Source organism: Vicugna pacos, chromosome 31 (assembly GCF_048564905.1).
Source record: "Vicugna pacos chromosome 31, VicPac4, whole genome shotgun sequence".
Classification (NCBI taxonomy): domain Eukaryota; kingdom Metazoa; phylum Chordata; class Mammalia; order Artiodactyla; family Camelidae; genus Vicugna; species Vicugna pacos.
In genome coordinates, this window is record NC_133017.1 from 16238752 (window position 1) to 16261695 (window position 22944).

The following is a 22944-nucleotide window of genomic DNA, read 5'->3' on the forward strand; positions in this document are numbered from 1 at the left end:
ACCCATCAGAACTCCTGACCGAAATATTTCTAAATGTCAGCTCATCCCCACCCTCCACATGGCCGTGCTTCTGTTCCCAAGGGCCCATTGTTCTGGCCTGGTAATGACGAAGAGCACCAAACCACTCAGGGAAAAAAATATATCTGTAACAAAATAACAAGGACTTAGTACGTTTAATATAGTAAAAGACGATACAAAAAAATTAAGATCCTCGATTGACAGGTGGATAAACAAACAATTCACCAAAATTAAATAAAATGATGAACAAATTCAAGTGACACTTTCACCCTCTCAAGTAACCAAAGCAATACAAATTGAAACAATGATAACAAAGATATTTAAAAGATGACATCCAATGCGGTCAGAGGTTTAGGATGACAGATGTTCCAGTAAATTGGTATTATCTTTGATGAAGTAAGTATCCGAGTATTTGCTTTCAACTTTAAGATCCTTTCATAAGGGTGAAATGGGAATAAAAATACATACACAAGGATACTCAGCACTTTTTGTATGCTCAGCATTATTTGTATTAGCAAGAAAATCAGAAATATCCTTAATGTCTATTTTTAGACAAATAGCTAAAAAAATATTTTGTATGACGCTGATAAAGATTGTAATACGTAAGAAAATATTTACATATGTATGTATAGTGTAATTATAGAAGTACAGGCAAATAGGAAGAGAAAAAAGAATAAAAGGAAATACACTAAAATATCAACAATGACGGAGTTTAAATGATGGAACCATGGGTGATCTTTTATCTTACCCACCTTTTCTACGTTATTCAATCTTTTTTAAAAGACTGTGTTATATCCGCAGTATGGGGGAGAAATTTTTTAAAAGGTATTTGAATTGATAACCAAGAGACCTGGTTCTAGTCTGAGTTTGACCACTAAAAATATTACTGAGTTTTGGATAATTCACATCATCTCTCTGAGCCTAATTTTTCAAATCTGAAAGTGTGCTGGCTTTGCAGTGCGTCAACTTGACAAAACTGAACTGGCTTCTAAAATTCCTTTCCCTGTAAGTTCCCAGCTGGGGCAGGTCTGCAGAACTGGGGTGAAGTGAAGTAGCAGCCACATTTGCTCTTGCACTTGGCAGGTCAGTGCGGGGGACCCGGCGGCTCATGCATGTTGCCACTTACCTGTTGGCGTGGGCAGAGTCCTGAAGCTTCTCTGTCTTCCCTCACATCCTCCTTCAGCTTCTTCATGTTCTGGACTTGATGTGTGTTAAACTCTGTGATGAAGGGAACCAGCTTCTTCAGCGGGACTTGCCATCAAGATCGAAGGCAGCAAGAACAGACAGGGCTTTTGTCCATCCTCATGGGCTCCAGTTCACGCTTCCGGGGTCCATCTTATCCTGACTCTCCCCTGCTTTACCTGTATCTCTCCTGCCCACCCGGCAGAATTCAAATCTCAGATTCGAACAGAAAGACAACAGCCCTAGAGAGACTTTTTCATCACCTCTCACCATTGTGTAAGGTCAAATATTTATTATAAATAAATGAATACTTAGTGTCATGCTTCTCAGATTGAACCATGATGAATATAGAAAGTAAGAGGTGGATGGGATTTATTTATTAAAGTCCAAGATTCCTTCCAGCCCTAGAGGATCCTAAACTAAACTCAAAGTCTCTTCACATCCACAATCAACTGAAAATCCAGAGCATCACCTCTACACAAAATTAACATCATCACAAAGTTGGGCGTTTCAGGGTGAGGTGCCAAGCACACACGGGTACCTCTGCTCCTCCCAAGATCTTGTGGAAAAGATGGTAAGATAACTTCAAAGGCAGAAACCCATAAGGACCCAAGAATGGAGCCAACAGTAGGTGCAGAGTTTGTAATAAATTGCTGGACGACGTAAAGCAGGTGGAAGAATGGTGAGCAAGGAGAGGGAACAAAGGAAGCATCCACCTAGAAGATGAACAAAGGATGCTGCAGGACCTGAAAGACTCTAGATTCTGAGACAGCAGGTGACACGGGCACAGGAATGAGAAGCAGGGTGGAGGACTCCAGGAGCAGATGAAAACCTGCTCATCAGCTATGTGAGCCTTCCCCCCAGCCCCTCCCTACTTCAGGGAGAGGAATTGCCACAATGAGGCATTTCTCCCTGGCCAAAAATTCAGTTGCTCTTTACTGGAAAAAAAAAAAAACCTTGTTCTCAACTTTAAATGCCATCTAGGGAGAAATTAGGGCCCTTACTAAGCAGTGTCACCACAGAGTAGAGTCCTCCACTGAATTCCACATAGAGGTCCCCCAGCATAGCAGCCTGCTCCCCACCCGTCCCTTTCCAAAGCCATCCCAGTTCTCTGGACAGAACTCCCAATTCAGTGTTGCTTTGGTATTAAGTATCAACAAATATCTGCAATGTAAATAAAAAAATCAAGCAGAAAAAATGACACTCTCCCCCCACTCCAAAAAAAAAAAAATTCAGGGCACAGAAGAGAACTAAAATCACAAGCAAAACAAAGTCTGTAAAACCAAGAATTATATTCTCGGCATAAACAAGTCCTGAGGGAATAAGAAAGAGCTCTTAGAATTTAAAAATCTGGCTGTATGGTTGCCGAGATATTTAAAGTGCCATAGAATGATGGTTGGAAAGTAAATTTGAAAATATCTCCCAGAATAAAGAAAGAAAAAATATATATTTGAAAAATATAAGAGGAATTTTAAGAGTGAGAGGATCAACCCAGAAGGTTGACACGTGTTCAGGAAAGAGATAGCAAAGAAAACAGGAGGTTAGAAATTATGAAGGAAATAATATAAGAGAACATACCAAAGTTGAAGAAAGGCACAAGGCTTTAGATTTAAAAGAGAGCCCCTCAGGAAAGGCTTACAGGATGAAAAACAAAACAAAACAAAACCCTACCTAGACATGGCATTATGAAATTTCAGAGTACCAAAGATAAAGAGATTGTAAAAGTATGCAGAAAAAAAGAAAGAACATTACTAATATAAAATATAATAATAACAACAATAGATGTATGACTTAAAGCTTGGAAAAATGGAATATATGATAAAAGACAAATAGTAGGGTGTGAAAATTAACTATTTGAACTGAATGTTGGACACCATCTCTGCTGAGCAGCAAAGTGGAAATGACATCACACCCGCAGAGAATAAATCCACTTACATACTTACATGATCCCAAAAATGTAAACCATGCTTCCTGATCTTAAGCTTGTAGAATCAACGTACAGAGCAACGTTGGAGACTCCATGATAGGTACAGAATACAATGCAGGTGTTACCTCCTTGAAGTAGAAAGAAGTAAGGGGAGGAGGAACACAGGGTAAGTTTCCACATCTTATACCATGAAAGAGTCAAGACAGAGTGGCTGGAGCGGGAAATGAAGAGGAAGTATGTTTCCTGCAGCTGCACAAGTCATCCAGGGAAGAAGAAACAAAGCATCGTGATGGATCTCTGCTGCCAGACAGTGTAAGAGTGATCTGACCTTCCTCGATCCCGGAGAGACACTGATATGAGTAAATAAAGAAGCAGAGAGCTAAGCCTCTTTATAGTATCATATTATTGTTTGTCTTCGAGACTATGAAAGTCACTAACCAAAAGAACCCCAAATAGGAATGGTTAAAAAAAAAGAGGCTGTCCTGGGGAATGAGCCTGGGAGTGAGAAGGATGTAAACTCGGAGCCACCGAGCCACCTTGAGAGGAGGGGCTGCCTCAGAGAGCAGCCTGCGTGGAGGAACCAGGATCAGGAGACAGAGGAGACAGAACAATCTCGATCTGATGATGCAGTTAGAGTCCTTCAGTCAAGCGGAGCACGGAACTGGATTCTTAATCATGTAGGCTCTTCTAGCGCGTTCGAGCTGCCAGAACAAAACACCACACACTGGGAGGCTTATAAACAGCAGGAATTTGTTTCTCACAGTTCTGGATGCTGGGAAGTTCAAAATCAAGGGCTGGGAGATTTGGTGTCTGGTGAGTCTCCTCACTGTAACCTCCTCTGGTGGAAGGGGCAGGGGAGCCTCTTACGTCAGGACGTGAATCTCATTCATGAGGACCTGCACGGCCTCATCACTGCCACAGGCCCCACTTCCAAAAACCATCACCATGGAGGTCACGATTTCAATATCTGAATTTGGGCCGACACATTCAGACCGTAGCATAAGCCAATAAGTCTGCTTTGGAATTGGGTTTCCGGAACGTTGCCTTAAAAATGCCCAGTAGGTACCAGCTCCCTCTGCCTCCACCCCAGTTCCAGTTGAGCTCCGTGCCTTCCTTACATACTTACATGATCCCAAAAATGTAAACCATGCTTCCTTTACAAACCTGCGTTGTGGGATGCCTTATGTTGTGTATTTGTACAATAGGGTGGAAGTTCTTAGCTATGTGAATTAATAACAGAATTATTTTTTAATTGGTAAGTCCAAGTTTATCTAGCAACGCTATTTTTAAAAAAAAGGAAATACTGAAAAAAAAAAGAATTGTAGGTGTTAGTCATGTTCTACCTCTCTGAAGTTTTCAAAGATACTCACTTTTGTCAAGCTTAACATCCCAGGTCACTGTCTCCTTACTTCGAAGAAATAAGCTGTTGTATTGTAATATTACTGCAAAAGTATTACATTGCTTAAAAATATTAATAAAATTTTACTTGCAAAAAAAAAAGGAAGTACTGTTGATTTGATTGGATCAGGTGCATAAATTGAGTTTCTGGGTTGGTGACCTCTCTGGTAGCCACAACAGGAATATTCTTGGATTGCGCCCCAAAGATCTGCCTGGTGAACAAAATGCATGCCTGTCTCTTTCTCATTCTTAGAATCATGACCCCGTGGAGCACCAGAAATGAAGGGGTCTTAGGTATCACCTAGTCCACCATCTCCATGTTCACCTGTGAGAAGCTGAGACCCTGTGTGAGGTTACATAGTTTTCCGAGAGAGCGTGCTGAGAGCTAGTGACAGAGCCAGACTTGGAACTCACAGTCTCCTGTTCTTTGTCTTCTATCTTTTCTTTGGGGGGTAGGGAGGTGGGGAGGGGAGAGAAGCACAAACTGAAAACATCAGGTCTGCAGAGTCAAATAAGGGACATAAAGACTGATGCAAAGGTGCCCCAGGGGCAGTGACTGACCCCTACGCCTCCCCAGACCTCCCTGCCCAAGGCCTCCCCCGAATTAGGCCAGTTCCAGGGAGCCCTGAGGCCCTCCTGAAGCTGAGCTCCTGCACTGGGAGGCCAGGACATCTGGGGTGGGTAAACCCTTTCTGCATCTTCTGGGTGCATGAGGCATGTTCAAGGGCACGCCTTAGCCTGCTTCCCTGAGGCCGGCAGCACCCAGCCCGGGTCAGTGTTCTCCAGGTTGCTCTGCTGGGTATTTCGCTAGAGAAATTTTGTTTTTCAAAATCAAATCAATAGTAAATTATATTCTTTTTTTTAAATTTTTTGTCCAACTATTTTATTTTTTAATTTAATTTTTTGTGGGGTAGAGGTAATTAAATATACTTATATACTTATAATGGAAGTACTGGTGATTGAACCTAGGACCTCCTGCATGCTAAGCACTCACTCTGCCACTGAGCTATTCCCTCCCCAATTATATTCTTGTATAAATGTTAAAGAATAGCATTAAAGGAACGTCTAAAGGAGAAAAAAGAACTACCCTGAGTCTCACTGTTATCACCAAGTGCTGCTTCTGTTCTGGCTTGAGTCCATGTACACACATAATTTTGCTTGGTTGTAATCGGGAGCATACAATTTCGTATTAAAGCAAATAAAGTTTTAATGACACACAGACATAGAAAGCAAATGGCTTTAAAGCTGAATTTATGCATGTTTGTAGGGGAAAATCCATTTTTAAAGGGGAGACTCTAGGAGAATAGCACGGATCAAAGCAGCACACTTGGGACAGCGCTTATCAAGATTCTAATAAAATTCCTTCTCTTTCCCTTCTATATTGTTCTTTAACCAAGTCGTGATGAAATAAATGTAATATACATTCAGCCTATATTTGCACCACTTGATTTTTAAACCATCCTGGTGGTTAAGGAGAAAAAAAAAGGAAAGAAAACAGATCTTAGCGCTAGAAGGGACCTTAGAAATATTACTTCCAACCCAGTAAGAGGCAAATTGTTCATGGCATTTGGAATTACATAAGCGAGACCCAGTTTCGTATCCCTCGGTCTTGCCATGCAAATTCGGCCAACCTCAAATAATAAGTCACCAAGCATTTCTCTGCTATTTAGCACAAGTCTAGTACTGTGATTTTTAGGGGTCACAAAATGGTACACCCTTTGCCCACAAGCATCTTATGAACTCCTTAAGAAATTGAGGCAAGCATCCACCAGCCCATCAGTGAATTGACCTGACACATTATGCATTTCACTGTCATTTTGTTTTCTGTCTGCAATTTCCCATGAGAAGGTAAGCCCTATGAAGGCAAGAACTTTGTTTTGCTCACAGCTGCATTAGCCACACCTCTGTCAACTCATTTTAGTTAGGGCAATTAGTTTTCTAAATCAACAAATATTTTTCCAGTTTCATTGAGTATAATTGAAATATAACACTGTACAAGTTTAAGGTGTACAATGCAGTGATTGGATATTTGTATATGTTGTGAAATAATCACCACAGTAAGTCTAGTTAACATTCATCACCTCACAGAGTTATGAATTTTTTTCCTTGCAATGAGAACTTTTAAGATCTACTCTCTTAGCAACTTAACAAATAATGCAACACAGTATTGTTAACTATAGCCACCACACCGTACCTTATATCGCCAGGAATTATTTATCTTATAAGTGGAAGTTTGTACCTTTTGACCACCGTCACCCAATTCCCCCAACCCCTACCTCTGGCAACCACATAGCCTATCTCAAAAGAGCTTGCTTTTTCAGATTCCACAAATAAATGAGATCATGTAGTATTCCTTCCTCCAGACATCGTACAGAAGTCCTGCATTCATTCCACTTGGATCAAATGGAACCAAACTCTGGGCTAGGGGAGGGCCACACACAGAATGGTTCAGGCCTCTGAGCCAATCTCTGTGACAAGAGAGGTGGAATTTTGTTGACTGAGTCTAACTAATCAGGGCCCACCACTTGGGAAAATTCTACCCAAACCACATAGCAAATACCAGATGGTGGGGAGTGACTCCCCAAAGGAAATTTGGGTGCTCTGAGCAATGAGGGAGGGAAGGGATGGACGCCAGGAAGAAGCCAACTCTTGTCCATGATAGTAAGGAAGAGAGAGGCAACAAGGACAGCGCCAAGATTTCCAGCAAGGATGGCTGAGGACATAGACACCTTAACAAAGACCAGAAATACAAGAGGAGAAGCAAGTTTGGGGGGGGGGGGGGTAGAGCAGAGAGGTGAAGGGGGATGCAAAAATTTGTTACTGAGTTTGAAGTGACTAAAAGACAAATAAATGGAGATGTTGGATGCTTAATGGTCAATTCTGGCTCTTTCTGGTAACCCCGCACAAGTGAAACCACAGCTAAGTGGTCCCACTGTTTCCCACAACACTATACCATGTCTCTTTAGAGTCCTGAAATACTCCACAGTTATTGATTAGCCATTAGTGATTCCCTCTGACCCTGCTAAGTATTTCCTCTTCCTCTTTAGAACTACAACCTACAAATCTCTGGAAATGGGGTTGAGCAGGTGCAGATTTAAAGATAAAACATTCCTCTTAATTTGAGAAATTAATCTGTAGCTCTAATTGTCTCCAACTCTAAATGAAAAAAAAAATCTACATTCTCCCAGCATTCAAAATAGAACACAGGTTTTATCTGAATAAAGAAAATAATCTGTCAGGGGGGAAAAAAAAGGACTTAAGCTGCTAAAATGTCAATCTTATCACATTGTTAAGGAAAAGCAGGTTTAATTACACTCAAATCTACATAGAATCATTTCTGAGTGGTGCACACAGGAGCCTGAAGGTCTAAGATTTCAGAATTGGCAAGGTACATTCAACAAAGGCAATGGGAAAAGAGCAAAGTACAACAGCAGGGGCAGGTTTGGACATGATTTCAGAATCCTGAGGTTTTGAGTCATAGAACCCCCTCTGCCATGAAGCCCTCCAGGATGTTTGCCAAGTCCGGCACTCCCTCCGGACCACAGATCTGTCATATAGAATAAGAGGTGCTGAGGTGTAAATATCCTCACATTGCCTTTTGCATCTATGGAAACATCACAGAAAATTGAGTCTACACCCTTTCCCCCAAAATACTTTACTGTGTAGAACACAGCCTTACTGGTTACTCTATACCCCTGTGAAGTAGACAGAGAAACAATCTGGAATTTTCCAATTCACAGATGTCAAAACAGAGGCTAAGGAAGAGGTCGCATCTGAGGTAGTCCGGAAAACCAATGGTGACTCCGAACTTGACGAACGAAAACAATATTGCGTCCCAGAAGCCGGGCCCCAGAGCAATCAACTAAAAATAACGGGCAGTGAGTTCTCACTTTGGGAAAAATGAGCCTCCTCTTACCATCGTCCCTTTTCTGAACCTTAACCCTCCCCAGAAGGAAAAAATGGGGGAAAGAACATTATTTTAAGTGACTCCGTACATAGAGGCCACCAAGGATGCTGGCTTCTGAGAAAGTGACACAGGGGAACTCGTGCTGGCTCAGGGCAGCCCTGCCAAAGGGACCTGTTCTCTTAGCTGAGCAACTGCTCTGCGCCGGGGTGTGGAAACAGGCTTTGGGCGGGAAGATTTAGACAACTCAAAAGACTAATTGCTTTAATAAGCTTCAAGGGTTGTGCCTCAAGAGGCAGCTGCTGACCGGCAACCAGCTGTAGACTCTGTGCCCCGAGTTCAGGCTGCCACATTACCATTGCAAATTGCGTCTACCCGGGCCCTAGCATCAGTCTGCTGATCACTGGCCTAGTTAGCTTTTCTTTTCTTATTTTCCATTCAAGAGTGAAGCTATCTGGAGAACTCAGTTCTTGGTTCAGTATTTGTCTCCCTACTCTTGCACTGCATCTCCAAAGGTCTTTAATAACACCAAAAAAAAAAAAACAAAACAAAAGAGCTGGTAGCACAGGGAACTATATTCAATATCTTGTAATAACCTTTAATGGAAAGGAACATGAAAACAAATATATGTATATGCATGAATGGGACATTGTGCTGTACACTGAAATTGACACATTGTAACTGACTATACCTCAACTGAAAAAAAAGGATGGTAGAACACAGAAATCTATCCAGGCAGGAAACTGCAGCTAAACTGTCATTTCTGTAAACAGCAGCTGGGCAATACTCCAGGCTAAGTTCATCTTCCGTAAGGACAATGCTCGGACCAGAATTTCACCTGGAGAAGTCAGAAGGGTCCAGCTGGTTCACAAATCAACCTGCAAGAAATCCCTGAAGAGGCGCTCTAACTCAGGGCATGATGAAGACAACTAAAAGACTGGAAGGAACCTGACCCGTGGAAGGAGAGCTACGTGCAGCTTAACCGCTAACTTAAAGTGCCGACAGTAAGACATATACATCAGGGCTCAGGTGTTAACTGCTCATCTCCCCTCCCCGGGGGAACGGGTGGAAAGCCCCAGTCAGAGGTGACAGGGAACTGCCATCGTCTGGTCCTGCTAGGACTTATTTTCCTTCCGTGCGATCCGGGTTCCGCCCATCCTCTGCATCCCGGGCTGTTCCTGCTCCATGCCATCCTGTGCCGGAATGGTTCCTTCCTGATATCAGTGTCATTACTATGTATTTCAGAAAATGTCTGTCTCTTAGCCTCAGATTTTTAAAAGGAGTCTTCGTCTATTGTAGTTAGCAGAGTGCTTGCTTTTCTCCCAATGCTCTCTGTTGAATGTCTATTTATTTGCCAGTCCATTTATCACCTCAGGAGTAGCTTTTTCGCCTGCGTGACTCTGGCTTTCTGTCTCTGCCTTGAATATCTCTGCCTGAAACCTCTCCCAAAACTCCTAGAGGAAGACAGGGAATTTACAGGCTTGCTCCATTTGATAGGAATAGCCGTTTGCAGACCTAAATAGAAATGTTTCTCTTCCATTTTCTTCTGCAGAGGTGGCTCTGCAGAAACACTGCGGGCTTGCACCCTCTGGCACACCCTCCCCGCCTGCAGCAGCCCTGGATCTGATTCTGTAACCATTTCACATCCTCCGTTGTGTTAGAACAAACCTGCCAAAGAAGCCCCCAACCAATTGGCTTCTCCTTGCGTTCTGACTCTGGTTAAACACTGTAATTGTATCAAGGACTCAAGACCATAAAAGTTTCAAGGATACATGATCCTTAAAAAAATGAGTCCTGCTTTTTTACCTTAATACACTTCCACTTTCTTTGGGTTGGTTGAGGGTGGGTTACCATAGGCAGAACCTATACTTGGCAATCAAACGTTATCTAAATGACAAAAATCTATGCCTCCAGAACGTTTTACACTCGACTTGTTTTAGATGTAAATCTGAGCAACCTAGCTACAATCTTATAGGGAATGTTTGGACCCCGAGTCTATAAAACAGTATTTTAATCAAAATACATCTGATTGTCCCATAAAGTAAGCTTAAAATAGTTTGTCTCTGTGAGTCGATGGTCAGTATTTGTTCTCAGCTAAAACAGTGTTGTAAAAGCCGTTTCCAGGTGGAAGCAACCAGTGCCCAACAGTAGATAAATGGACAAACAAATGTGGTATATCCATGCAATGGAATATTACTTGGCCTGAAAAAGAAATGAAATTCTGACACCGGCTCTAACATGGATGAACCTGGAGGATATTATGCACAGTGAAATAAGCCAAAAGGACAGATACTGTATGATTCCAATTATATGAGGTCCCTAGAGGAGTCAAATGCATAGAGACAGAAAGGAGAACTGTGGTTGTCAGGAGTTGTGGGAGGGAGAATGGGGAGTTAGTGTTTAAGGGGACAGAGTTTCAATTTAAGAAGAAGAAAGGAGCTCTGGAGTTAGATGGTGGTGATGGCTGCACAAGGTGAATGCACCTGAATGCCACTGAACTGTGCACTTTGAAATGGTTGAAATGGTAGGATTTCTTCTATGTATCGTTTACCACAATTTTTTTAAATGTGATATAAAAATTCGTTTCCAAGTGAGAATTTTTAATTTCCCCCAAAATATCTGGCTCTGTAGTTGAAATTTTTTCCAAATGACCTAAATTAGTTGCCACATGATCTTAACAACATAGAAAGAATATCCAGGCAGCAGGAAAATAGGAAAGTCGTGACACCCAGCTGTAGGGATTTCGAAGTTCAGAGCAGAAAATCACCAAGGCTTTTCCTTGGCTTTCTGGGAAACCATCGTAAAAGGCTTTTCAGTTCTTCAAAATTTAAAAAAGTTATGTCTTGCTGTTTTACTCTCAAGGGGAGTAGATGCTTTGCTCAAGGCTAAAAAGACAATTGCGTGGCCCCCAATTCTCTATGACAAATCACACAGCAACGCTATTCTTTGGTTTGAAACCAGCGACCCCGGAAGAAGCGTCAGTTACCATTCTGCCTCCCAGACCTCAGTCCAGCTGGGGCTCCCCACACCCAGTGCTCTCCAGTCTGAGTATATTCTGCTCACGGAACTGAGTAGGAGTGAGGAATTAGGAGTCAGAGCCAATTACCCAAAGAGATAAAATGTATACATATACATGTGTTCACTTTTAAAGAGAGCTCTCTAAAGGCCCCATGTTTCCAATTTTATAACTGTTGACGATATCAACCTCAAAAAAGGTATATATTCATCACCACATGGAAGCTGAAATGAAAATAAATCCCAAATGAAATCCTAATGAAAATAAGTTCTTAAAATAAAGTCCTTATCTTTTTATTTTTTTTTCCAGCAACTTTGCAGATGACTCTGCATTCATTTCCTTTTTCCACCTCTGACTCTGTCTCTGTCACGAGGGGGATGTGGCAAAAGGGGAGGGGGAGGAGGGATGGGCTTTAAAGATGGATCCGATTCCTGGCCCTGCCATGTACCAACTTAGTAGCTCTGGCTGTCTCCAGAACCCCAGCTGTCTAGCTGCAAAATAGAGATAATAATACAGGCATTGACATGGCAAGGCTGTAGAAAGGATAGGAAATTATGTGTGAGTAGCATTTGAAGCAGTGTCTGGCATGTAGTAGGTGCTCATTAAATTTTAGGAATGATCCCAATGTCTGCATCCCAAACAAGGTAGCACATATCACTTAACCAATATCGACTCACCATTCCATAGTGAAAGATGCTCATAGTCATGGGTAAACACTGCACGAGGAAGCTCTCTCTGCCTGCACAGAGGGAAAGTGGATTGAGAGCAAGAAAACCAGTTCTGAGGCTCCAGCAGTTGCTCAAATGAGAGATAATGAAGACCTGGACTGGCCGAGGAGACACCTCCGAGATAAAGTCACTAGGATGGGCAGTTGGTTGGATGTGAGAGTCAGAAGCAAGGACAGAGATTCCTCAAATTTTTCAAGCTTGTTTGACTGTGAAAAGGTGCCATTAGAAGAAATGGCTCTCAGAAAGAAAAGGAAATCATCAAAATATTTGGGCATGCCATATATTCTGTTTGGAATAGTTTAGCCTCTCTCTCAGAAACATCCAGGGAGAACTTACACATCCCAGAGGAAGAAAGTGACAGGAAACCAGGAGCTGCCAGGACCCCCATCGTACCTCCAGGGCAGACATCCATCAGTAAGGTACAAAGCACAAAAATACAAACCAGCTGCAAGGAAACAGGACCCAAGACTGTGAGGTCTACTTATCCCAAAGTCCTAGACAAATGGTCAAGATCATTCTTCCAAACAAAAAATGTTTTCTCTCTCCAGGCTTAGCCCTTCTGAGGACACGGGCTGGCGGCATGAGCCTCAGCCGGAATGCTGTCAGATCAGATAGTCAACAGGCGTTTACTGAGGGTCCACCATATCAGGGGTAGCCTAGAGATGTGACATTACTGGCTCCCCTTAGGATTTAACCAGCTTAAGCGCACAGATGGAGTCACAGAGACCACTGTTCTACAGAGTAAGTTCCTTTGTTTATCTTCGATTGATCCACAAATAGTGGCTTCTTCTGGTTATGACCAGGGACTCTCTGTGCTCCACAACCCAGGCTGGATGCACCTGGCTGTCACACTTAGAAAGCAGTCATAGAAAGATCTTCCAGTGCCAATCTTCTTTCTCCCTCTGTTTGCCACTGGATCACCAGAGAAGGCAGATGGTGCACTGCAAACACAACCATAAACCAGGCAAATGTGAACCACGTTGATAGTGGAAATCCACCACTGGGCACACCAGCCCATGGGGCTGACGACTGCTGTGGGACCGCTAGATGGGAATGGGAGGCGAGCTTCAGGTCAACCCAGCAAGACCATCCCCAGCAGTTACGAGGGTGCCCTACAGAGTCAGCCTCCTCCACCAGCATCAGCTGGGAACACTCCCTGTGCCTCAATTTCCACATCTTTAAGAGGAAATGATCCTTAATGCCTCCTAAGTTGGACAGAGGCACAAAAAGAGATACACCCGCATGGAGATTTTAACAAGGCGACTGCCACATAGTAAGTAACCACCCAATAAATGATGGCTCTTGGCGGGGAGGGTAGAGCTCAGTGGTAGAGTGTGTGCCTAACATGCACCAGGTCCCGGGTTCAATCCCCAGTACCTCCATTAAAAAGCAAATAAATAAATAAACATAATCCCCACCCCCCAAAATAAATAAATGTTGACTGCTATTAACCCCATTCCATGAACTCTCGTGGTTCCTCACTCAGAATTTGGACACCTTTGTCAGTAACAGTGCAGAGGAGAGTTCAGCGTGGATGGGGAACGGAGTCTATTCAGCTTACTCTAAAACCACTTTCCCTGCGGAGACTCTGAAACATGGAGTCCAGCTATGCTGTTTCTTTGTGAGCAGCTGTATCACCCCGAGTTCACTCAACCAGCATTCATGGGACACCTACTATGCACCAAAGCATCGTGCACTAAGGGTCAAGAGTGGAGAATTTTAACCATAAAGGCTGGGCAAGCTTGCTTATACCCCGCCAGTGTGGCCATGGTGCTAACGACCCCGGGAGGGGCACACAGAACAGCCTACGTGCACTAACCAAACGAAGACTTGTTTTCTATTTTTGCCTTTGGGATTATCTCAGGGATTGGCAGGTCTTTAAACCGCTCCAAGCTGCTTGACCACAACGCCAGACCTGCTACTGAAAACACCCTGCCAGGCGTGATGCTGTTTATCAAAACAAGGTCTAAAAAAATCTTTTCTTTCTATTTCCATTCTATTTCCTAATAGAGAAATGCACAAACCCAGTAGAAAATCGGCTCTCATTTCTCTATCTTTTTCTGTCCCTCTTTCTCTCTCTCTCCCCCTCTGTCTCCTTCTGTCTCCCTTGGCCTCCTCCCTCCTCCCTTACTCTCACTCTCCCCGGACCCCCTCCAGCTTTTATTATTTTAAGCTGTATGCATGCCATTCTTCAGGGGATTAAAGTCAAATTTAGTCTTCTGCAATTGTTATTACCTACCCCTTGGCTTATGAGATGCATTTGCCTGCATTTGTAATGCATCAATAACTTCCACTCTCCTCCACTTGTAAACAATGCATTATATTAAATAGCCTGTGTCTAGCCTTGTATTGAAACAGACGATAAATTAGGACTTCCAGCTCTTGGTTTTTACTGATTCCTAAACCTGCCAGTTACATGCCTGTCCGCCCCACTAAACATTCTCTCTAAAGCTGAGAATGCACAAAGCCCTTGTTCATCGTTCTCCTGTCTCCATCACTGCTGCCGGCTGTCAGTTTCACACCACCAAGCAGATTGTAATTGGCAGGATGAGGTGCAGAAATAGGGAATGGTTTGAATATGTGGTTCTCACCACACACACACACACACACACACCCCACAAGACTTTCTGGCTCACAGCATTCTGCAAATTTAGGGACTTGCTATGTGAAGCTTCTAATCAGAACCCACAAGAGCTGCCCTCATTCTCCAGCCCATGGATTGGAAGCAGAGAAAGGGGACACAGTGCGACCAGCACCTACTGCTGTCCTAATCTAGTGCAAAGCCTGCCGGGTCCTGGATGGATGCTGCCTTGGGAATGCGTCCTGCTGGGAGCCAGCCCTTGGGTTTTGTTGGGCTGCTTCCCTGGGATCTGAGGTCTGCAGGCTTCCTGAGAGTCATAATTGTCCTGCTCAGCCTTGAGTGAGGTCCTGGAGCAAAGAGAAATACCTAGCTCCGGGAAGGTCTGGTAGTTTTTGTGGAACTTTTCCTTCAGGGAAATGAGAAGCAGACATCAGTCTTACCACGTGGTGTATGTCAACATGTCCTGTTCTGACACAAATCCAAACCTAGCTGAACTGGAGCACTTAGATCAGGATTTCCCAACCTTGGCAATAGTGACATTCTAAATCAGATCATTCTTTGTTGTCGGGGGCTTTCCTCTGCATTGGAGGATGTTTAACAGCAGCTCTGGCTTCTACCGACTAGATGCCAGGAGCAGCATGCCCTGATTTAAGACTATCAAAAATGTCACTGTTACAGCAGGCAGGTAGCTAGATATGAGCAGAGAAAGGGGGACATGGGCCAAACGGCAGAAAATCATACATCTTGTGAACAACAGGGTCCTTGGACAGACCAAGAAAAACAGGATCCTCCAGACTGATTAAAAAAAAAAAAAAAGAAATCTTCTGGGTTGACAAGTCTCCTGGAGGCAGAAGGGTGGGACAGGACAGGAATCACCACCATCCTAATGTAACCTTTTGATCATTACGATGTCTATCCAAATGTAATCTTTTGCTTGATACCCCCATCTGAATGTAACCTGTTGTTCATTACGACCTCAGCCAACTTCCCGATCAAGACTAAATAAGGACAAAAAAAAAATCCCTCCTCCCCATCTGGAAAGGTAGGGCTGGGATGAAGATCAGGAAACATGACCCCCAATGAATATTCTGCCCATTCATTTGCCAAGGAAACTCCGGGCAGCCACCTACCCGGGCCTGCCCGCTCCTTCCCTGAGAGCGTACTATCTATCTCTTAATAAATCCTTGCTTTGCTTTCTTGACCTCCGTGTCTTGTTTCTGAATTCTTTCTGCGACAAGACAAGAACCTCTCGCCCACAACGTCTCTAGACATTACCAAACAGCCCCTGCAGGGCAGAATCAGCCTCGGTTGAGAACTGCAGCAACTTAGTTATGTTTAGTCCTGAACGTCTGCCCACAGTTACAGGATTTCAGACCTAATAAGAACCAGAGAGTTCCTCTACCCCAGGGCTTCTCAAAGTGCAGTTCCCCAACCCAGCAGGAGCAGCAGCATCCAGAAACTTGTCACAAATGCACCTGAGGAGCCCCATGCCACACGGACTGAGTCAGGGACTCTGGGGTGAGGTCCCATTTCAATAAGCCTTCCAGGTGATTCTGACCAAAGCTAAAGTTTGAGACCTACTGCGCTCTTCCAACACTCACCTCTGACAGATAGAAAAGCCGGGACCCGGAGAGGTGACCTGACTGCCCCAGAGTCACATGGTCGACCCAGACCTTCTACTGCCCAGACTTTTACTCCACTTGACATATTGGCTACTAATTACGCTGAGGTTGAATTTAACCATCTTTCTGTTCATACGCCCTCCCTGCTAGCAGTGGGGTGTGTGGCAGTGCCCACGGTGGGAGCGTGGATCTGTGTGGGTTTGTGGGTGATCTCTGTGTTTGTGTTGACATCTGTGCAGCCTCAGCATGTGTGTGCAGAAGGCCCAGGAAGGAGAGAGGCCGAGGTTCCCGTTGAGTGGCCCTGCTCCTGCACTCAGGCCCCCACTTCTGAACACAGGATCAGTAACCTGTGACAGCCTCTGGCAGCTTGTCCCTCAGTTTGAGGGCCAGAGGCAGGCATGAATTTTATAAGGCAGATTTCGGCAGGCAGAAACTGACATGTCCCTTCTTTCAGACAGGATGACGATGAAAATTCATCTCTTGAGGACTGAACACACATGTTAATCCAGGGTCAATAGACTGACAATTTTTGAGTGAAATTCAAACAGCCTTTGTGATCCCCCCCCACACACAGAACTGATCAATTGCTAGAATTAAAGTTATTTTTACATCAGATGGACAGAGCCCCTAATCCCTACTCTTATGTGAACATTAATGGTTTAAAAATAAATATCAGATATTCTAGCTCAGAAGAAGCTCCAAACTGTCTGATTCAAATCCTGATTGGAGTCAAATGTAGATGTACTGGGGTCCTGGCTATAGAAATGTTGTATTTAGGAGACAGGGCACAGATTCACAACCGAGCTTCAAGAAGAACCCCGGACTCCTGACTGATCAACACAGTTATGTTCTGACAAAGATTCTCTCCTTGACCAACTTTAACCAGTCTCCTCTGAGCCCTCTACTCAACTAGACCCAACCTTGAGCTTCCATCTCTGTCCTTGTAAACTTTTAGCAAGAATCGTGTGAAGTCGGTTTAGAGTGAATCCCCACCCTCAAACCCCCAGGTGATATCAGATCACCCTGGCCCACCTTCAGCAAGAATCCAGCTATTTCTGAAGTTTCCTCTTAGTGATTTTCCATCTACTGACCCCCACCCTGCTCCCTGGCTATAAATCCTCACCCTTCCTTCTTGTTTTCAGAGTTGAGTCCGATCTCTCTCCTACTGCAAAACCCCATTGCAGTAGTCCCTCTGAATAAAGCCATCTCACCATCTCTAACAAGTGTCATGAATAATTTTTTCTTTAACAGCTCACACATCAGTCAGGGTTTATCCATTTCAAATGGTGAACCAGACTCTTCCTTGACAGATACCTGAGGTAGGTCCTGGGACTCGGGTTCTCTGCAGCTGCTGCGAAAAGCCAGGCTGAAGAGACAAGACAAGCTGACCAGACTGCGCTTCCCCTCCCAGCACTTGAGACTTCTCTGAGGTCCTAGAAATGGGCAGATTCCATTCCTGGGAAAGAATTACCTAACAGATCTGTGGGGAGAGGCCCCAGATGAAATGGATCAAACCTGGAAACTTAAATAGCTGATTGCACCATATGAAAATGCCTTCTTATAGTGAAAAATGGTAGGCTGTTGGCAAGCTCCCAGGGTTCAACTTCACAGCACTCATGGGTCACAAAATAGCTGTCTTGTGAACAGCCACTGTGTCCACAAAGACTCAAGGCGCTACTGGGGAGAGGAAAGGGAGAGGCCTTAGATTGCTTCAAAGAGCTTACAATCAAATTCCAGACTCAGAAAATTAAAAGTCTGCTCCTGTCTTATTCCTGAGTTGGAAAAATCAGAATGCAGATCTACGATTCTCCTATAGCTGCTTGTCCATATGGGGACGTTTCCTTAACACCAGAAATTCTGTCTTGATTAGAAAGAAGAAGAAAACGGTGGCCTCTGGTGATAATCAGCACTTATTAAGTATGTTTGTTTATTTTAAAATCATTTCTATTTCTAGCAGGTGAAGGGCAGCTATAAGATAAACAACGTTCTGAGGACCGCCCGACAAAAGACTGCCAAAATTTGCTTCCTGAAAAAGGAATGGGCCTCTTGCAGGATGAGGCAGAAATCAGCGTGCAGAAACCTGGAGCAGAGCAGCTTGGAGTGTGTCTGTAAGCCAGTGGCCGTCCACAAGCTGGCCGCTACCAGTTCATGACAAGTAAGAACAGCAATTGCAGGCAACAATTTAAAAACACTTACAGCAATTTGACATAGTAATTTTATTTCTGTTGACTATAATAATAAAAAATTGGAGTTTGAATTTTATATGTTTGAGGTTTTTAAAATCTCACCTTTCAGTTATTCCATGTTATTATATTTCACAAAATTATCCGTCCACAGTGGATTGGAAAAAATATTTTAAGGTCCTTTACCACAGATAACTGAGAAACACTGATCTACAGGAAGGTCGATGTCAGCTTAAGGTAAACAACAATGACATCATCATAATTCTCATGATGTATCAGGCCCTGTTATAAAGGCTTGCACCCTAAATGTATTTACTTCTCACAACAATCCTTTAAGCAGGAACTATTGCTCCTCTGATTTCACAGATAAAGAAACTGAGGCAGAGAGAAGATAAATCACTTTCCCAGTGTCGCACACCTGGTGTGCGACAGTGAGATGACAATTTGGGAAGTTTGGGTCCGTGCTAGTAACCTCTGTCACAAGACTCTATAATAAAATATAAAAGAGCTTGATTCAGATGTAAGTGGGAACATAAAGAAAACCAAGGAATGGTTGACACCCCAAAATTCCAAAAGGAAGACACCTGTGGGGGAAGGAATTCGGGGAATTTACTGGAGAGGGGCACCTGCCAAGCTTCAAGGGTCTGGTCATGTTTTATGCCTTAACCTGGTGAGGAATACATATGAGTGTTCATTCTACTATTATTCTTCAACTATATATAACACACTTCATATACTTTAATGTGTATTTATATTTCACAGTTTGAAAAATAAATAAATATATATTTTAAGGAGTAATTGGAGCTGTCAACCAATGGCACCCATAGTCTCTAGAGAGGGTGAGCGCCCCCTAATGGAGCAGACGAGTACAGCCATTCCCCTCCGTCAGATACCTGGCAGGTAGCAGGTCAGAAAAGGACAATAACATTTCCTTCTATTGCTGGGAGTCTAAGATTCTTCTTTGAGTCACATTCTACAACTCACAGGAAGGAAGAATCCCATATTACCTGAGAATCTGAACCGCCACCTTTATCAAGTGATGCAGAATTAACATTTAAGGCCGACGGAAATGCCACACTTGAGAAAACATAACAAGAGCACAATTTACAGTGATAGAGGTATTGAGGAACTTCTTGATATTTTCAAGAGCTTTTACTCACTGTATGTGATTTATACATTAATACTGATGTGAATAATATGGGGCCCACTTCAGTAAACAGGTGAAGCTACTTGCCTCCTAAGAGATGGAGGTGAAATGTGTTTGCACTACACAAGAACACTTCTTGATGTGGTGGGGGCTAAAGTTGCTAAGGAAAGTCTGGGCTTGCAGGGTTTGAGCCGTTTGGGGTGTCTCAACAACAGCCACGTGAGCTGAAGACATTCATGTCTGCTCACCAAGAGAGCTGGATTGGTCTAGCAAGCAAGTCAACACACATGTGACCGAGAGATTGCAGACTCTGGGTCCCACACCAAACCAACTGAGTCAGAATCCCGTGGGAGTAGAGCCCAGAAGATTGCATTTCTACAAATCATTTCCCCCACCCCAGAATTCTAACTGAGATATTCCTGGGGCCATTTAAGATACACCAGGTGAATTAAGAGCAAACGTTTTATAAATACACTGAATTTATAAATCCAGGCTGAATCTTGTTTCTGCCACTCTCTAGATGTATGGCTTTGAGGTTAACTTCACCGAGTCTCAATAATCCCATCTTTAAAACTGGATGATAATATTATTTACTTCTTAGAATTACTTAGATTTAGTTAGAGCTTGTATATAGTACTTGGCAAATAATAAACACTCAAAAACTTTAGCTGTATTTATTTACTGTCATTTATGAGTATCCATAATATATAAGGCAACGTGGGGAAGGGGTAGAGAGAATATAAAAATGAACAAAATAGTCCCTGCCTTCAAGATAATTGTATCTAGTGAGGTTACATTTAAAGTTTTCCTATAAACTTCCCAAGAAAAAAATTCTCAACATTTTTTCTAGGATTATCATGGCATTACAGCCTGAGCCAAAACCACTCTAAACCCCTTGATTTTATTCAGGAGTCACCTTTGTCAGTCAAAGGTAGGAAATCTTCTGGGAATATGTAGGAGCCAAAAAGCTAACCCTCCTTTGAACCAGACTAGGCACTCTGAGTGACTTTAAACCACAAGCTGTTGACCAAGAGTTTGCCAGACTATGTCTTGTACCTCACACTGAGCCTTCGTACCGATGGGTTTGATGCCAGAAGGCATTACAGCCTTAGGAAACCTGCAAGAGTGCTCTTGGCCACTGTTTATGGGTGTCCTTCAAATCCTCCATTATGGGGTAGTGGTTCCCAGGACCCTGCTGACCTATAAATGCAAAGTGAGGAGAGCAGGGAGTGAAGCGGACCTGCCCAGCCCAGACAGTATAAAAATTCATCTCCTCTGAAGGGAAAACAGAGTACCTTTGATTATCCAAGAGTCTATGGTAATGTTTTGTAAGCACTATTGTCAATTCTGTGTCAAGGGAGGAATATCATTAGCAGCTGTTTTTCAAAATTATAGCTAATTCCAAAATCATGTCTGGGGGCTTTACAACTTCACAATGCTTCAGAGAAATTAGTCCATCCAAACAGACCCAGGGAAAGCTAAAAAGTTGTACCCCTGCCCTCACCTGAACTCTTTCTCATACCTGTGTCCATCCTAGAGATAAGCAGTGAACATCTCCTAAGCTGATGTGAAGCAACCCAAAGCTGATTTCCCCTCTTTTTGATTCAAGTCCAATTTGAGTTGATAAGCAAGGGTTTTCATTCAGAAGGCCTCTTAGTAAAATTATAGATTGCACAGAAACATAACCGTAAGAGAGAGCTACTGAATAAGTTGAAATAAGGACTTTATCCCCTTTGCTAATTATGTCAAGAAGAAATTTAAATCAAGAGTTTCCAAGGAGGAACAAGGATTAGATAATCCATCATCAGATAAGTGGCAACTCTTCATCCAGAATGGGGTATGATGCTTTAACTTGGCGCAGTGGTTTTCAGTGGTAGTTCTTTAAAATATCGATGCCAGACTCTACTACCAGACCAATTAAACCAGAATTCTTGGGGGTTGAACCAAAGCATCATTATTTTTTAAAAGATCCTGAAATAGTTCCAATGAGCAGCTTGGGTTGAAACCTACTGCCTTAGTTAACAGAACATTTACTGAGGTAAATGTTGCTTTTAAAACAGTATGACTTTTTCCCTTGAGCACCAGACAAATCATGTTGATTAATTAACATTTTCCAAACAACAGCCATGAATTAACTGCTGCTAATGTTCAGACAATGGAATTAGACATGACTCCTAGGCATCAGATTCATCTCCCCAGATAGAAGGTTGCACATGGATTTCAGAGAACGAGGGCTTTGTAGACAACAATCAGAGAAAGGTTGACCCTGGCTGAGCAAGTACCACAGAGAGAGCAAAAAGACAAAAGTATGAGCTCATTCTGCATACATGCAAGTATCTACTAAGGGTGCCAAGCACTGTGCTAGGATCTAGAGAGTCTGAGATGAAGAGAATATGATTGATGCCCCACAGGAACTGACAGTTTACTGGGGAGAAAGAAATGTAGACAAAACTCTCCAGCCATGTGATATGTAATTGAAGTACATAGTAGGTACTTGGGGAGCATAGAGGCAGCATGGAGGCTTTGAAATGACAGGTGAGGATTCCCGGAGAATGTAACAGTGAGATGAATCTAGAAGGGTGGGTGGGAGTCTGCTAGGTCAATGGGGTCTACAACCTGCACCCAGGTGAGGAAGAACATGCCCATTCTGGGAACAGCACAGGTGGCAGATAAAGCTGGAAAGGTAGGCAAGGAGCTGAAGATAAAGACGTTTGTGTGCCATGTAAGGACTTTGGACTTCACCTTGGAAGTGATGGGGGTTATTGATGGATTTCAAGTAGGAAAGTGACATGATCATGTTCACATTTAGAATGTTCACACGAGCAGTTTTTAGAGCCTCGCCACTCAAAGTGTGGTCCACAAACCAGTGTCATCAGCATCACATGGGAGTTTGTTAGAATTTTTTTTAAAAGACCTTCAGTTCCAATCCCAAATGTACTAAATCAGAATCTGCATTTTAACAAGCTCCCCCGATGATTCATATGTACATTAAAGTTTGAGATGCACAGTTAAAAAGAAGAAATTTTCACAAAAAAGAGAGGTAAAACTTTAGGAAGACCAGTCAGAAGGCTATGGCAATTACTTGATATACCATCTTTTGAAACAGCTCTTTAACAAACACCTACAGATAGATCCATGTGTAGACTGTCCTCCAAAACACCCAGCTGATAAATGAAACACTCAAGCAATGCTTGTGTAGACAAGCTGAGTTTTTTCTTCAAGTTACCTTCATTTTCCA